The sequence below is a fragment of the Semicossyphus pulcher genome, unplaced genomic scaffold (assembly GCF_022749685.1).
Source record: "Semicossyphus pulcher isolate SPU_LCO1_2020_fin unplaced genomic scaffold, fSemPul1.0.p SCAF_17, whole genome shotgun sequence".
Lineage (NCBI taxonomy): Eukaryota > Metazoa > Chordata > Actinopteri > Labriformes > Labridae > Semicossyphus > Semicossyphus pulcher.
In genome coordinates, this window is record NW_027211681.1 from 17,069,276 (window position 1) to 17,088,507 (window position 19,232).

At 42.0% G+C, this 19,232-nt stretch overlaps 1 protein-coding gene across 2 annotated transcripts in view; it reads right to left on the reverse strand.

Moving 5' to 3' along the window:
- Positions 1-19,232, reverse strand: part of gab1 (GRB2-associated binding protein 1) — a 52,467-nt gene that overhangs the window by 31,922 nt on the left and 1,313 nt on the right. The gene's annotated exons all lie outside the window — the stretch shown is intronic.

Sequence of the window (19,232 nt, forward strand, 5' to 3'; positions counted from 1 at the left end):
TTAAGAGCACTGTAGAGGATTGTAAAACACTAAAAAGCAAGGTGACTCGAATGAATTCAACTCATACCATGATCCATAATGTGTGTTACAAGATCATAAATTCACAGTTGCACAGTTGTGAACCACAATATTTCAGTGTATTTCTTCAAAATGTGATTTTACCATAAGAAATGACCATAGTGAATTTTTCCGAACCCAGGTGGAAGGTTAATGGGGTTCGGTGCACACACAGGTGCAGCAGTGCAGCCAGCACCAGCCAGGCCAAACAGCCTCACACCACAAAAACAGAGCAGTTGTTTCATGCAGCTGGGCACACACTGTGGAGGTAACACTTGTGCATTCCTACTTTGCTGGAAATAAACCGGCAAAGTGACATCTGCTGTGTAATGTAAAGACGGTGTGCATGTGACCCAGGTTTTAAGTGTGGGATAAAAATAGCCCAGTTTGTGCCTGGTTCTGTTTGCAACTTTTAAGCGTCTTCATCTACATAAAGAGCTCCTCCTCAGAGTGTAGGATACATTAGCATGCTTGCATCCTGTATGCATGCTCATAAACAGTGATATTGATCCATAAGGAGCACCTATGATCAAAACAAACTTCTCCCTCCATCGTCTACACAACCCCAAACTCTCTCCCTCAATTTACCATCCCACAGTCGCTTCTCTTTCATGTGCAGCTGTGAAATTCTCACCCCGCCAGGCGCCATCTGACCCAAGCCCTAACAATCTACGGTAACTGTCCAAAGAACACAGACTTTGGTAGTCATACTGCTATCTTTGCAAACAGCGCACACAAAGAGCAACATTCTCACGAAAGGTCGTCTGAAAGGCAAGCAGGTGTTCGTAATTTATGGGCTTTCACAGGTGACCTAATAACAAGACAATGTCATGATTCTTCAAACTATTGCACGTCTAAAAGTTAATATTCAAGCTGAGATCAGACACTGAATCACCCTGTTATTTTGTTGACGCATATTCTGGAAGAATTTAACAAAGTTAAAACTTAGAACTTTTTGGAAAATTCACCTTTTGCAAAAGAAAAACAGAAGAAGAAATAGTGATGCTTACCGAAGTTTCCAACAGTGCTAACTATATTCTCTCAGGTCTTGTTGAAGAGGCATCAATGTCTATAATCCCTTGTACCTTTTCCATACAGCACAGGACCACTGTCATGCTTTTACTCCGGTGTCTTGGATAGGCAACTGTGTAATTGCTTTCATTGCTGTGCTAACTCTCTCTTGAGGGGCGGGGCCAGGAGCTCTTAGTCAAGCAATCATTCAGTATCATTCATTCGATTATCAAGAGGGAGGGAAAGACCAAAAGAGAGAGTGAGGGCGAGGGAGAAGGTGAAGCAGATGACAGCACGAGGAAGTAAAGGACGGATCTGCACAGCTTAAAAATGACTGGAGGTGCTGTGGGTCTTCATAGATTCAACAGATCCAATCCCTTCTCTACCAAATCTAAACGTCTGCAGCTCTCAACAGCTACCCCCCGGCCTCACTGCCGAGCTTTCAGACATGGTACGTTCACACTTAAACCGTGCTCGCAGGGTAAAGCATTAACCCACAGGGAGCCGGTTTAAACATTAACACGACTACCTCCCATCACGTATGACTGAAGGAGCACACAAGCGCCAGCAGTTGCGTATAATGTAGGAAAACTCACAGTGTTCGCTTTTTCATCAAAACCAAACCAACTGCCTCTTGCTGTGTTTTCCAGGAAACACGGGGCTTTGTGAAACAGAGAAAATGAGAGAAAAAACACACACAAGGCAAAATAACATCCCTTTGTGGAAGTTTCCACTTTGTTAGCGCTTTTTATCTTCCTGGTCATCTGGTCCCAACACACACTCTCGGCACAAAGATTTCCTGTTTTGCCTCCTTTTGTCACTGTGGTTGTGTTTGGGGGTCGGTCGGGAGCTAACTTTAGAACTTCTTCTATATTAACATTTGCTGCTGCAGCTAATGTCTCAGAAGCGGACGTGAAAAGTGGGGATTGGATTGAGACCCCTGAGCAAGCAGAGTTGACAGTGATAATGTCTCCTTGCTTTGGACAGTGGATGTTAGGCTCAAATAATGTTACCATCGAGCGGACAAAGAGAGAGGGAAGCACATAATTATTGTGAAAACAAGTTTTTGCAGACTGTCTGACCTATGTTAGAGGAGTTATTTGAGTCTCTATTTGATGTTAATGTGTGAGTGAAACAGACCTTCTTTTGTCTAAAATCATCTGTAACATCCTACTGCATACATAGATTTTAATGCAACAGCATTCCTCTAGCTCCACGGAAACAACCACCAAACGTGTCGTTTTTTGCAACTGTTTAGTTGTGTAAATAGAATCAGATTGTAGTAGTGCAATCATGTATTTTATGGCTAATGCAAAGTGCACTGTGAAGCAAATCTGCAAATAGTGTACAACATTTTTTTACATATGGCCCAGACCAAATTTGAAAGATTATATCCTGGGTGCTACCTGCTAACAGCAAGCATTGGAAATATATCTGTAGGAATCAATGTCTACTGTTGTAATATATATATGTTTTTTATTGATAGTAAGAGCAACAGAGTTGAATTATGTAGCACTCAAACAGCTGTATGTGAACTCTACACAAGCTGGTAAAGGTCTTAAAATACATGAGCACAACAACCAGGTTATAAGTCTGTTGCTACCTGTCAGCACATCTCATCCCATCAAGTGGACACCTTATTGCACAACAAAGACTTAGACAGATAGAAGTAACTATTTAAGGAGAATGAACCCGGCTACGTCCACCAGGTTGACACGGCCCGACGTTTTCTTATTGAACTGCAATACTGCAAAAAAAGTTCTCTTCACACAAGAGTTGTCACTGCTCTTGCAAGATGTACAAGGCGGCCCTCTCTTTGCATAGGTAAGGCTCCCGTGCATCTTTATAGGTTTTAATACATCTTACTTGAACACATGGGGTTTTTAAGATGGACACACCATTGTGTCCTAGCATGTATTTAAAGGCTGTTATTCTTTGATTACAGTTACTTTCTCCATGATTCACTAAGTTCTTAATCTTGCAATGAATCAAAGTGCAGCTAGCAATGCCCTTGGCAACACAATCCCCGTTAACACAACTATTAAGGTGCCCTACAGGTAATATAAGAGTCAACAAGCCTTGTGCATACTTTTGGTGGACTATTGCGCAAAACCAACATGTCTATACTGATGAAGAAGAACACATTTTTTCGGGAAGTCCGTCTCTGCTGAGAGTTACTAGCCAACGTTATGCTGGTAAAAACATTGTCGATATTAGTGGAATAAAATCAAAATGCTAAATGACAAGTTCGCTGGTTATCACAAAGCAATTCATGGCGTTTTTACCTGGTTCTGTCGAGTCCAAGCTTTGCGGGGATCAAAACAAGAATCATCGCGAGAGAAGCGAGGTAAGCAAGCTGCTGACCAGCCACTGTTGTCGAGTGAGTCTGTCCGTTTTCCTGCCTACCCTGCTGACTTCCCTCCCCTCCGCTTTACTCCGTGAAGTCTGCAACACCCTGCTCCAATAACCCCTGACCCACAGGAAGTAGACACAATGGACTGAAAATAACGCACCACCTCCCCCTGGCAACAACTGCCCACCCCAGCCCCCATTGCACACTGCCTTCTACACTACAGTGCACCTACAATACGCCGGCCCAAGATAGGTGGGCAGAACCAAAAATATCAGCCGCTGTTGAACGCGCCATGCCCACATGCCTGAAAGTGTGCCGTCCCACTTTGAATTCATGACACGGCTAGTGACTCACTCCTGTGTACACACACACACACAAGTCTTTACAAAAGAACATTTATAAGATTTTACACTTGTATGTTTGACCTTCTGGGTATTTTTGAATGTAATGTTTCAATAAGAGCCTTCAGTGGCTCTGCTTTGCAGCTCTCGGAGAAGCAGAGGATTTCACACTACAGCAGGTTGTGGGCTGAGCGGCAGACTCATGACCGTTCCACTGCTTCCTGTAGGGAGACCGCTGCACGGCGAGATGGATGACTTGTCTGTAGTCAGGCCTGAGCAGCATCTGTGGGTGAGTGTGTGGCTGAATGAGCGTGTTTGGCTTTGTTGTTAAATGAGTCCATGTTTAAATAAATTGTCTTTATATGCACCAATGAAGCAGCATAAAGTGTAGTGTATGTTGGATACTAGGTACCTTGTTAATTCTTTGTTAGTCCACTCTGTGTGTGTGTGTGTGTGTGTCTAACCCAATCCTTATCCATGCAGCGAGCAGCAGCGGTCTAATCCAATCAGCACAATGAAAATTATTCCAAATCACATTTAGTGGCCAGTGAGAGGTTGCTTTAGACATGATCTAATTAGCCCCTCTTTTGCTCCAAGGAAATGGCTTGGATACCGTTCACATAGATAAGGAAATGGAGTCTTATATGGGCTTCTGTGTTGCCACCGGTGTTGCCGTCGAAAAGAAACGCCGCCTGGTTAGTCAGCAAAACAGGAGATGGGACAAGACTCGAGTACATGTGCTGCTGCAAATGATATTTTGATAAGGTGTCTTTACTGGGTCCAGAATATAACATGCTTATTCTTAGTACTTGCATTAAGCCTGAGCTGTCAAGCATGCCCAGGCTTGTCAACTTAAAGACACACCTCCTTTTTCAGCCAGTCACCTGAAACTGGTACACACCTCCGCTCTCTGTTGTCACATTCAGATGATACTGCTTCACTTTCAGTTGAAAGGGAATGTGCGTGGTGTGAACGCATACCTCAGAGGCCGTGCGCTGCGTGTGTGTTCATGCGATTCCCATACAGTGATTCACATGAAGGGAGGAATGTGTGGAATCCCTCGTACACATTCATTTTAAGCCGCCAATACAGGCAGTAAAGGTAACAATGCTAAATATTTTTTCTAACTCAACTATTACGCAAAGAGGCCCAAAACAATGTCAGCAAAAAAAAATGTCCTCTCTCTTTAGCTGTGGGTTGGATTCTGTGGGTGTGTGCTCGCCGGCATGCCTGGAGATCTGTTCTAACAGCTTGCACTCATTCGTACTTAGCTCACCTGCACTTACCATCTCTGGTGCACACAGCTTCTCCTGAAAGGTTTCATTTCCTAACTTTAAAGTCTGTGAACCAATGTGTTATTAAAGTCCATAAAGTCGTATAATGGATTTATCCATCTGTGCGTTTAAAATGTAATAGCCATCTAATGCATGGACAGAAGAAAAAAAAGCAGGTTTCGTCTAATTGTTAACACCACAAGAGTTGTCAGTGGTAGAGTCGGTCGTCTCTAGATTGGAAGGTTGGGGGTGACTGCAACAGTCTTCATGTCAGTGTCATATCCTTCTGTGTACACATGTGCTTAGATCCTGAGATTGGCAGAGTAACCTCTGCCATCAGTGTATGAATGCGTGTGTGTAAAAGGGTGAATGTGACATGTAGTGTAACGCTTTGAGAGGTTGGAAGACTAGGAAACCACTATATAAGTGCAGTCCATTTACCATTTACCATATATACCCATTAACTGCCCTGACCTCTTCAGCAGAGTAGACCACAACACCCAACCTCCCTAAAAAAGGCCTGACCACAGCATCTTTCCGTTGTTACCTCTGAAAACTCAAAACCACATGGAAAAAGACCCTTCCTTCATCATCATGAGATCTTCAACAACACACACAAACTGGAACACAAACTGATGTACTCTGCTGACGATATTAATTAAATACTTGAAAGATAAAGGAGCAGTTCGCCCCTGGAAAAATCCACTGGTGTTCTCTGTAATCGATAGAAGCAACATTTGAAATTGGCGCCATAGCTGTGGAGAAAGTTGCACAAACAGCTCGTGGTTTCGCCCATTCTACATTCCTACAACACCCAGGGTGCATTGCGCCCCTCCCTCTGAAAGGAACGGCCCAGCGAGAGAGAGTTGTCGAGTGAAATACTACCGTTTTCCAGTCAAGGACATTGATCGCCGCAGGCTATGGCTCAGAGCGGTACAGAATCCGAAATACGACGAGAATATACCGTTGGATCGTCTAAAATAACTTCGGGTCTGCAGTCTACATTTCAAACCTGACGATTTTGAACAAGACATTGGAGGCGGGCATCCTAGATTGAGGAAGTGTAGTTTAGCAAGCTCCCTGGCCTCCGCCAGATTACATGTTTTACGTAGTCTGGTGGAGGTTTTCCAGGGCCTATTGGAGAAGCGGATAGCGTGCTCCAAAGGCACACAGCGGAATTGCATTTTTTTCCCACCATAATATCATTAGCTCCCCATAATAGCATGATAGGACTGAGGCTGAGGTTTCATCAGATTTACCAAATGATATCCATGGCCCATTAGGGCTCCATGTGGTGGTGCTGAGTGCGAATGTATTTATGTACATTAAATGTATTTTGTTATCATTATTCCCGTATTACTTTACTCAGAATAAAGTCTAACTGGAGATTTAGATGGTACAAGATGAATAACTCACTGTCACTAACAAAGCCAACATGCTTGCCAAGATGTCATAGCATGATGAAAGGTATGTTGCTTACAACTACAGAAGACAAATGCTTTGTGGTACTAACACAACAATATTCAACTGACTCTACAGGTTCAATAATGCAAAGACGGACAATATAATCTAAATATAGAATCATTAGAGTGAGAAGTTACATGGCAAACTTTCATCTGCTGTTAAAGGGTTAATTTTGCACCTTCAGACAAAGTGCTATTTGTCTTATATGGCGCACTTATTCTTAATGAGGTCTGTAACATGACGTATTCTAATTCTGACTGAGCTTTTAATCTGATTATTAGGAGAATAAAGACTCAGCACAAACCCTGCTAATGATAAGTACGGTAATATTTGTAAACAACACAGCAATACAACACAAATGAGGTTCAAATAGGGATACTTCATGACGGGAATGAAAATGTAGACGGAGCGTGTGGGAGATTTCCAACAAACAAATCAGGGCCAATTAAATTAGCTCTATGAGCAAGATTTCTTTCTTAGCTTGGTCATGTTTTATAGTTATTGGTCCTCCAGCATGGCGACAATGCACTCACATTGCTTTGTGGTGGCGAGGGCAAAATCCAGGTCACCAATCATTACCTATTACTCTGCAGAGTAGGAAATAACATTAAGCTCAGGGCATGGAGAAATGGAGGTTGTGCATCCATTATGTGTATTCTGCTAAATCTAGTCGATCCAGTTTTTGCTGAATCTGTAAAGACATCAATATGTTCTTTTATACTCTTTTCTTGCCCACTTCATCTTAAAATCCTGACACGTGAATGCATGAAACTGACTGTATACTCAAAAGACACCAGCTGCTTATGAACAAGTATCTGACTGTCTTTATATACATACAAGAAGTCAGTGTTACTCTCCGATACATTAACGCCACATCTACTATGGCCCTTTTATATAACCAATGGGAATCTTTGCTGAAAATGATTCCCAGCCTCAATGTACTTAATAACCCTTGTTCATACAGTGCCCTATTCAATCTGCATACTCTGAGGACGGTTTGTGAGTGCAGATGGCAGCCCACTCTCAGCCATGAGAACCAAAGCTGTACTGCAGATAAAGACCGGCTCATCTGACTTCAGGATATGTAACTCCCCAAAACGCAACATTATCACATTCCCACAGTATCTCCTTGTTGTTTGGTCTTTGCTCTTTAATACTTTCTTTTCCAGATAAGCAGGAGGTCAAAACGTTGCATGTTTTTCTCCTCCATAACCTTGACACTTAAATCCAATGCATTCCTTTCTTTTGATTGCCTGCCCCTCTACCTTCTCCGCCTGTTTTCATCCTATCTGCCTTTTCCGCCTCTCCGGCCCTCGTACCAATCTGAGCTTTTGCACCGAGTCACATGCACTTGTCAAAGCTGCATGGTTAGAATTCAACACATTCCTTTGGCATGGCAGACTTGGTTCACATGATCACGCTGTTCCTTGACCGCTGACGAGAGAGGCTTAAACAATTCTCCTTTCAGCTCCAATTGGCCTGCACACAGTCAAACAAGCGCGGTCCAGCCAAATGTGTACACAGACACAGGAGAACATAGACTGTGGCATATAATAACTTTATAACTCATGCAACAGGTTCTGATTTAAGACATCTCTGACACTTTGATGCCTTAATATAAAGCAGTTTCTTCAGTTCAATCACAAACAGCTTGTGCAACTTATTAGTAAGTTATTATTTGTAACAGAAATTATTAATATTGAAGAAAAACTATCCGTTAAAATCCTTAAATCCCAGCTAAACTGCTGATGCATCTTTTAAACTAAACACCTGTCAGTTAAACTTCTGATCAAATCATGCTTGTGTTGGAAATGTGCATAATGCCACAGAAGACTATTACTTACAGACATTACAAAAAAATGTATGACATTTATATTCCTGGTAGCAAATATTCTCCCATAAAAGTTGATCTGGTTTCTTTTAGTGTTTGCAAATTGTGTTTTTAAGTCAAGTAAGACAAATTACCAACCTTGAGCTCTGCCTGGATTTCACACAGTTTGTAATAAGTTATCCAAAAGCCATGGGCTTAGAGCTGAGACAAAGATGGTGAAGGTATTCCACAGGTTTCTAAGACGCACCCGTAATGTGCGTAAAAAGAAGAGCAGAGTGCCAGGGAAAAGTTCAGAGAATTGCCAAGAAAGTAGGTGGAGAGGGGGAGGAGGTCCTCCAGAGTCAAAGCTCCCAATCAGGCTGGAAACGAACGCTCAGTGAGAGCGGGGGTCTCAGCTGCATCTCTGTGTCTCTATCATTGCGTGTGTGTGTGTGTGTGTGTGTGTGTGTGTGTGTGTGTGTACGAGTTGAACAGCGTCCTCTGGCTTGAGTCCAGGCCAAAGATATCAGGCAGCACCATAGTAACTCTAATGCAATCAGGGACAGTAGCCCCAGCAGGACCGGTGGTGAATAGCAAAGAGCAATCCATCTTTCTCTGTCCATTACTGTTTCTTCTGAGGATTCCTACTATAAAGCTCACATAGAAACGTATGTTTTAAACCTCATAAGAAGACAAATTCAAGGTGATTAGATTCAGACAGCATCAATTTTATTGAGGGCCTGTCTGACTCACAGTAACTTGGGAAATTACGCAGGTCAGTACCAATATTTCACAGCTACTCTCCAGGCTGACACCCCAACACCCCCCTGTGTAACTCGGCCTGTCCTCCAGCTGGGACAAACATGCACACATATTGGTGCACACACAGCACAGAGGCAGAGAAGAGGGGGCAAAAACTACCATGACAGCAGCGGGCTATATTAAGGGGCTGCAGACACAGCGGCTGGGGTCAGATCACAGAGCACCACATAACTGAAGTGCCAGCTGCATTAGGGTGTGTGTGTATGTGTGTGTGTGGAGGGGGAAAAAACAGGTGAACCTTTGGAGTTCAATATGAACACATACAGTCGGACATTTTTCTATCTTCAAAAACCTGATCTCTGTAATCAACCAGCTGCTAAACTTCTCCAAGATGTCAAATTAATCAGAGAAATACAACAAAAGCTCTTTGGCAAAGAATCTTCTCCAAAGCTAGCATGGAGAATGCAAACAGACAACACTTTTTTTTTTTCCCTTTTGGGAACTATTTGGTACCCTGCATCTTGCATGTGCAATTTTCCTTTCAGGCGCACAACTGGTAGTTTTTAACACAGTGGAACATTTCTTCTGAATATCTTTGACATTTCAAAAAAAATCCCTTTAAAGCTCAAGAAGAGGAAGTTTTTTTTAAAGGCCTTGATCACAAGACATCTGACAGAAATAGCTTCTTTTTCTGCCTAATTTGCTCCAAAACATGACTTTTTTTTTTTGTTTGATAACCCTGAGGCAAGGTTGCATTAAAAGCAACTGTGGTCCACATGTTAATAGGAGGGGAAGCACCACCAATTGTACTTGCAGGATTCTGACAATTTCATGCTACTTGCATAATACTTAGCATGCAATGTGTATGATGCCTCTAAATTCCTTTGTGACCATGCACACGCTCTGGAGACTTGGCCAAAGAGTTAATGGTGGTCTCCATGTGTAGTGAGTTTAGGGGGCCTCCTGTTGGTGAGGAGCGGGCTTTCAGAGTGACTAGACTGTTCACATGACTTCTGGCTGCAGCCTGTCAAGCACCACATGTGCACCTCAGCCCCTGCTGAACAGGTGTCAGCAGACTTCTATGGTGACAGCAGCTACAGACACAATAAAGTTTAATGTTTGAATGTTAGTGGTGGTCTTTTAAAAAGGGAGTGTGCGTCATAAATGGGCTTTCAAAGTATACTATTCTTCAGTGAGTCATGATCACAAGTGAGTCATGGTGTCATCTTTTGTGTCTGTGGATATGTAACACCTAGAGAAGCGCAGCATGGTATATAGCCTGGATACAGCAGAATCACATTCTGCATCACTTTCCATTTCATCCTCCAGATTCAGAACAATGGAGGAAACGAGGCAAAGAAAGATAAAGAGAAAGAAAGCGAAAAAGTAGACAAATTTTAATATAAAATGCTGAAAAAGATAAAGAACAAGAGGGAGAGAGTTTAGGACCCCTCCTCCTCTCTTTTTTCCCCCCGCCATCTGGTAGCCATCAGCGCCTCACACAGGAAGGGGCGGCCGTGCCTTGCTGGGGCGCCAGGGAGCGGCTCCTCTTCCCTCCCCGGTGCTGCTGCAGAAACAACAATCGGCCAGTGCATTGCATTGCAGTGCATTGCAGTGCATTGCAGCGCAGACTAGCCCATCCTACCCTGAGCTGAGCGGCCAGCAGCAGCCCAGGACCGGGCGCTCACACCCCAGCAGACCAGCAAAGAAGAGCACAGAGCAACCTCACATTCCTGCTGAGTGTGCCTGCCAAGAAGCACTGGGAACGGAAAGAAAGAGGCAAGAGAACAGAGAGCTGCTGTCACTGGAGGCTGCCTAATGCCGTCGCTTTGAGAAGCACTCCAGCCTTTCTCATCCTGTTTTCACTCTCCTCAACGATGATGACAAAGTTATTGATCGCCATTGTGGTATATCCCATGTATGCGTGTCACTGCATACATATTCATGGTCCCACACCATTAGCCTTGAAGAAGTTTCCCCTGCATTGCAAGAATCCTGGGAATGCACATTATCATAAATTTGGCCCAACTTCTGTTTGTTGCGTCGCTCTAAAACAAGGCACGCATCAATCTGATGGGAGCAGAGACCCCTGCAGCCTTTTTGTTTGGTTAGTGTAGACCATCTTGGGCCATCTGTGCTCTCCTACTAGCCCTGTTCTATGTCCAGAACAAACTACAACTTCTGTGGAAATAGAAAGCAGCTTAATGACACATTATTTCTACTGCCAAGAAGTTAAACTACAGAAACATGAGAAACATTTTAAGTATGCGAGACTTCTGTTTAAATTGTATCTATGTCATTTCAGTGTATATGAGAATCGTTCTGAGCAATCATAAGAAATAGAAATAACACATGATGACGTGTACTTTTAACCTTGGCAAATAGTTGAGAGGTTTCTGTCATCTGCCTTTAATAATAGCCGCACTTGAAAACTGTTCGACTTGGCACCGTGACAAGTAGCACAAAAGCATCAGTTTGCAATTCAAGAGAATTTGACTTCGACAGAAAACACAACTCTTAATCTGTTCCCAAGCTTCAAACAGGAAAACCAAGTCCACATGAGAACCAGTTTTGTGCAGTTCCTCTACGAGCTGCTGGTGGATTTGGCACACAGGATGGTAAACAGCTGCACCAGGGAAAAAGACACATCTGTATACAAAATGCTCTGTCAGCGTTGACCTAGCAATTTAGTCCAACAATTTCAGGGCTCATATAAGAGCAGGCTAAATTTAGAGGAGAAAATAACACTTTAAAAAAAATGTTAGTGCCTTCATACTGTATATTTCAACAAATAATGCAGCTTGTTAAAAACATATTCCAGGGGCATTTTCTTTACGATACCTCCTCCATTGTGTCCTGCAACATCAGCTTTTAGCTAAAAATTAAATCACAAGCAACTTCATCTTTGGTTTCCACTTTATTTTGAAACTGTAAATGGTTGCGTACTGGTATAAACAACTCTTTACAGTTCTGTTGCTCAAGAATCTGCATTAAAGGATAACAAACAACAGATGAACTACTAAGAAAGGTGCAGTGAGTGAAAAGTGAGAGTCTAGCAAAAGCTGGACTTGACTTGAGTTCAGTTTTATCCACCTTTTTGCCTTCTAAGCTATCTGTATTGCTCTGATGCAGACAGCCAGATGCAGCCAGACAGCGGACTGGTGACCACATGGCAACAGAGACAGCAGGAGCCAGATGCATGACAGTAATAAGCACATGCAATCTTCCTGAGGAGAATAAAAGAAAAATGGCTGATTTATTTTTTTACCGGACAGCCCCTTTGGCAGACCATTTCAAATTTGATATGACATATTTACAACGTGTCACAAAAAAAATCTATGTACTGCCAACTCTCAGACGCCTTTACTCCAACTGGCTGTTTTGTTTTTGTGGCTGTGTTTTCCTTTGTGATGCAATGAGATAATTTCAGGCTTACTACACTCTATAAATATCCAGGAGAAAATGCAGGCGCTTTTCACTCCTATTGTATTTTAAAACAAAGGCCTAAACAAAGATTTCAACTACGGAATAAAATGCACTCAGTGCTTTCAATCAAAGCTCTGCTGGTAGAAAGATCACTGTGAAAATAAAGTAGTCGAGAGTGTGAGGAATCGACTGTATGATTTGTACGTTAGTGGCCTAACTTCAGGACTACATTTGCTACAATGAAACTGACACACCTATATATAACACAATGACAACTGTCTGTGTCTTGGACAAAAGTGGGCCGGTAAGGATAACTATTGTAGTAGCACAGATATTAATATTTAATGGTTATTTGTTTGTAATGGACATTGAATAATTAATGGCACATGCAATCCATTTTCAAGCTGTGGCAGATCACACAACAGTAGTCTGCTCGCTCCAAATGGAGAGCTGCGTTGCTGCTGCTGCTGCAGTCAGGACACGATCCAGAAATGTTTTCTTTGTTAGCCTAAGAGGCTAATGCTACACAAATAGCCCTCTGTTGCATCCTGTCCGGGTAGCTTGTTTGTTTGTTTCTTCAAGCATGTGGGGAGGGGGGGGTTGGGGGAGTTAACAGAAAGTGAGTGTTTGTTCTCTGTTCCACTTGCTAAGCAGATTTAATGAATCCTCTACTTAATCAAAGAGCTATGCCTTTGTTTTCGTTTGACGGCGTTTGCGGTGCACATATTCCCCTACACTTTGCAAAGGACAATTGTTTCCAGTCAGGCACATACAGAAGTAATGGCTGACCGCCACAGTAGTGTATACTGTAAATGCATTTCCCCCAGATGAGAGGTCTCAAGACTGGCTTGGAGTTTATCCTCAGTCTCCCTTTACAGCCATCAGAGGAGGACCTTCAGGGTTCAATATTTTCCTTCTTCCGGTCTCCCCAGCAGCTCTGCAGCACTGAGGCCCTATTAGGGGCTGGACAAAGTGTATAACTAAATGCTTATCTGTTTCCAGTGCGTACATGCCCGAGAACAACACTGATTATAATAATCCATACAGCAACGTGCCGTGGGAGAATAGAGCTGACAAAGTGCCAAATGTACCTTACTTATTCCCAACTTTCTAACAATTGTGCACTGCACTATATGGTCGAAGGAAACATGGGGCTTTACATATACTGAACCTAACTACTCTAATAAAGCATCAGTCCTCGTTGTGACATACTCTTGTTGGTAATAAGAGATAAAAAAAGATGAGAGCATGTCACTATGATGAATGAGAACTGCAACACTAAAAGTAACAGCTCTTGAAAGCAGCTGGGAGACACTTACAAACATACAGACATTAGCTAAATTGGGTTGGGGGGGCCACCACTAATGTAACGCCAAGACAGGGTCATATTCCTTCACTTACAGCAGCATGTTTCTGCCACTATGACGAAATATATTTGCTCTTGTTATAACGCGTCACTTCTCATGTTACATCATTTGCATGTTATAACAGGATATTTGCATATGTTTGCAAATCTTATACCAACATTACAAGCTGATGTGTTTTTATAACGAGAAGAAGAAGCTTAGAAAAGATACAACCCATCTATTGCTGCATCCCCGTTCCAACTACAACTACAGACATGCTGTATCTCTCTTGTTCAGGGTTGCAGGCTGGAGGCTGTTTGGACAGGCTGAGGTGAAGAGGTCAGACACGGACAGATTAAAGATTAAAAACTATATGTAAAACTATACATGGAGGGGTTGGTGGTGAAGACGTGGTACTTTGCACTGAATGTTATTAGATTGCTACATGCCATACATGGGCTTAAAGCCTCTTATGGCATTGTATGAGGTCAGGAAGTTAGGCATGTATTAGACAGAGGTCAGGAATTTATGCTTTGGCGCTGATGGGAAAGAGGAACGTTGAACCAAAAGCACATTTAAGACACCATCATCCCTTATGTCAGGCATCTGGCTTTGTGAGTATTGCTGTCACTGTCAGGAGATGGGAGGTGAGGGGATGTGGTACATCTGTGGTATAGTATGCATGTATGCACAGACCTGTCCCAAGTCAGAGCCTGGCCTAAACAAGCACTGAAACAAAAACATAATTGATTTACCCCCAGAAAAGTCCCTGCTCGGGGGATAGTACTATCCAAAGAGCCAGGAACGTTCAAGGCGGGGCCTGCAGTGCTGACTGTTCCTGATTGGTTGAGTACTCGCAGTGTTCACCTGTCATGTTTAAAAGACTGCAGCTGCAAGCACACTGTTATCATCGTGCTTCGAGATTGTTTATCACCGTGCTTTGAGATGGATGTGCTTTGAGTTCCTGGAACTTTTGGTCAAAAAAGCATCTTAATATAGCTATAATATATGACAAACTATGATGTCACATGTCTGGATTACCATGTATATATGTATGTATGTATATAAATCTTGTTATAAAGTATAAATGCTCAAGGCGAGTGTCTCTTCAGGCAATGATGGCATTTCTTTTTAAAAGGCAACATACCTGCGAATCATTTTATGAGAAGAAAAGTTTGCTCTAACAGTGAGCGTAAGATGTGATGTGGCAACTTACTGTCACATGCAAACTCAGAGAGTTCGCTGAAAGCAGCCTAGCACCTCCCACTCTGTACTTTCTAAGGTTGCTGTGATAACATCACTGCAGATGACGTTGAGATACCAGTCTACAAGCACTTCCTTTGAAGAGAGTTTTTACAAGCAGACCTACACAGAAATTCACAGATTGAAATTTACAAGAAATGAGAGTGAAAAATGAGAACAAGATGGAAAATGCAGTGTCAATGAAATGGGAAACCACAAAGGATACAGTTATGACAAAATCTGGCTGGGAAAAGTCCTAGACAAGCAACTGTGGTTGGATACCTTCATACTGCCCCTAAATGAGACATTAAGAGCAGGAACTGTTGAGTCTTTCTCAGAGTATTCTCAGGATGTTTTTACTGAGAAGTCAATAATCATTGTCATAAAATCTAAATTAAATGTCTTCCTTGTCTTGCATAAGAATCATATAAATTGGCAGCCGTGTTCCTTCGGTCAGGCAGTAAACATTTTTAGGTTGGCCAACATTGGGTCAAACTGACCAAAAATGTTCAGTCAGAATTGCGTTCTCACACTTATTTCAATGGGAAGGAATAAAGATGGCAACATTTTCTAGTATGTGTCAAGCTCATGATGGCTGCGGCTGTTCAGACGCAGGCAAGACGGCTGAACTACTTTCACCTTTGAGCTCCAGCGATCGGCAGCAGAGCCTCAGGGGCAAACTTTGCCCTGAGTGGTTAATCAGGTAAGCAGGGGGCCCGGCTTCTAGTCTAATGCTGCTCAGTCTGGAGGAGGGGATCAGAACGGTTCATCTACTATAGTGTGATTATTAGGAAAAGACATGACTACAGGATTAATTTAAGGAAAGTTGGCTATGGGTTTACCAAAATTGAAACTGAAATTTAAGAAGGTATTCAAAAATGTGAAATAAAATAGAGCCAAGCCTGAATATAATGTAGTAATAGGACAGTATCATGATACTGACATGACAATGATAGTTTAACTTGCATGTATCTACTATCTAACAGCAGAGAAAGAAAAGTAGTGTCAGCAAATCAAACATTTCCTGAGAGACACAAAGCTAAAGGGTTAATTCATTTTCTCATAAGGCTCATTGGGTTCACTTCTGCTCTAAAATGTATGTGATCCCAGGCCAATGCAGTTTACTAACTATATAGCAGTCTCAAGGGAAAATACTGAGAGCCACCAATTCAGTTTATGTTCCAGTGACATAGAGACAGTATCATCTGCCCTAACCACAAGATTTTACTATATCTGATATCCAGAGCGGTAATCACAAGCCATCGTAACTTCTCAAACACACCAAATCATATGACAGCCACCGAACACAAAACACATACAACCTTGGATATTTAGGAGTCTAACTATATGGTTACCTGACTAGTTCACTAGGCAAGGAAGAGTTAAAAATGCAGGTACTGTAGCCCGGATATCTCACAGGTATCACACAAACAAACAATACTTTGCCCTAATGCTAACACTTTGATATATAAACAGTGCAGCTAAAACACTGACCATTGCCATAACATTAAATGTTGTGTCATCCAAGGAAGTAATGTCCTTTTCAAAATAAAACGTTAATCAAATGAAAAAAAGTCAACAAATGATTCAAACAACTCCTACAACCTGCCCTAAAATGATCCCACTAATCCCTTTCAGCCTTAACAACAATGCCTCATTAGCAGCTGCATGATTTCTAATTTAGAAAAGAATCGACGTCTCTATTTATTTTGGGCATCAACTCAAACAGCTGGGGGTAAATTCCCAAATAGGTAACGGTTGAACAATTCGTCACCCACCCCAAAAAAAAAGGACAGTCAGCGCTTCCATGGATTACACAGCCTCATGTGACAAAGCACCATGATCTTTCACAAGGAGAGGGAACCATTCCTCATCCAACCCCCTGTTTTGCTAATGAGTATTTTTAGACTTTATTTAATGATAGACAGCTTGATGGGAATTGTGAAATTTCAATATACACTTATGTGATTTCCTGCTTTGCTTGATATTAAAATGGTGGGACACATTTTCTCTAACGTCAAATATGACACAAACTCTACTTTTTATATGGATGTGTTCAGAACAATGGCGATACAATCAGAGTATACCCCAACCAATAAAGTCCGGAGTTATATTGGCCAAAGTTAATTTTCTTTACATAAGTCATTTAAACAAGTTCAAACTGATGAACAGGATAATAGGATAATATAAATAGAGATAATACAAATCTACTCAGTAAAGTGTATGGGGAGGTGAAGGTGCTGGTAATGTAAGTCGCTAAAAGTTGGAATGTGGTTTCTTTGTTTAAAGGTGGTGCGGGTATTATGCTAATTTCAAGCTTCATATTTCAAAATCCTCATACAGCCTCAGCCTGAAACAACTCAGTCAGCTCAGTCCCTTTAAGAAACCCCGCCTCTACAAGCCCACTTTCTTCTGATTGGCCAGCTCTCCGAAACCTGCTGAGGCTGCACTTTGTGACTTCACAAAGTGCAGTGTTTAGAAAAAACAGTGTGAAACCTGGCGTTCACAGAAGCCTGCAGACTGAGCTGAGAAGCCCGGGGATTACTCCAACATACTTTTACCTACAGATTTGAAACTTAACCCACATTTAGTTTGGACATCCAACATTGTAATAATATGTCTTAAAATTTGAAACAGCATAATACCCTCTCTTTAACTTCCACCATAACCATAAATTAATAGAGCAAATGTTCTCAATAAAAGATGACAGAAGAACAGACCACTGTTGTTTGTATTTTAGGAAAAGCCGTATACCACTAGAAATCATCCTTATAAAACCATCATCACAGCAGCTCCCATGCTCCTCACAACACACTGCGAGATGGCCTCCTGGCGTTTCTATGCTGCTGTGTCCAGAAAACAGTTACAAAACTGGAGCAGCTAGCCTCCATATCCCCTTGAGAACAATTAAGTCCTCCACCGGCTTTGTGTTCACTGAGAGAGAACAATTTCAGGTCATTATGGCTAACCCTTGGTTTTGGGGATTATCTCAAGTAATGCAGAAGTGAGAGCATCCTGAAATGGGATTGTTAAGTTCTGAGCAAAACGTACAGTAAATCTTAGTGACCTCTGACACTCAAAATAGTCAATTCTTACCAAAAATTAGGTCAGTGTCCTGAAGCTGTGAGTGAATACCACTTCTAATGGCATACACTATTTTAATTATTATTAAAATTAGGTAGTGAATTAGGATTTTGACTTCCTCCTCAAATCAGACCTGTTGTAAACATAGTGAGAGCTCTGTGAAAATCCTGTCTTTGTGGCTAGGCTTTAGTTGTATTGCTATCCGGGAAAAAAAGACTCCATTGGAGCTGTGGTTTCTGCAAAACCAACCCTCCTCTCAAGTTGCAGGCCTTGTAATTCAAATATCAATAACGGGGATATCTACCAATCCACAAGGAAAGAAAGAGACCTGACAGCTCATGTGCTGCTAAACTATTTGTTTTTGCATCGGCTGCCAAAGTTCACAGCAATTAAGTAGAGAAAATCACACTCACAATAGAGACAATTCACAGCCAGTGTGAAAAATGTATGGCCGAGAAAGAGACATGTATTGTCCTCATGATGAGTGAGTAGCATGAACAATTAGTCAGTGAAAGGCGGTTAACATTCATAGTAGTTCAACACTTCATTACGCACATCTGACAGCTTTCTACAAACACTGTTTGCAATGTACAGGAATGGGGTCATCCTTTCATGTAGTCCGCAGAGGTTTTGTAAATCATTTAACCCTTGGCGTGACCATCCGCCACCTTTGACACGGTGCGTTCTTGACTGTGACTGCACAAGCATTACTTCCCAGGGTGATCAATGTATTGTGTAATCAGCGCAAGAAAATCAAAGCCTCAAAGGACGGAGCCATAAGAGCCAAAGTAAGAGTGGTCAGTCCTGTGTCAACACACACGCATATTAAAAATTAACTTCAAAATTTAAAAGGAAACAGCAGAATAATGTAGGAGCAATTAATCAACGTCATTGTTTTGCCAATCACTTACTATACAACTCTGTATGACTACAAAGATGTCAACAAAAAAACAACAAACTGGCGGAGGGTTATAATGTTGCGCACAGTTGGCACTATGGTGTGGTGACATGATTCCGATGCACGTGACCTAGTGTAGCCGAGTTGCAGTTGAAAAAAGCTGC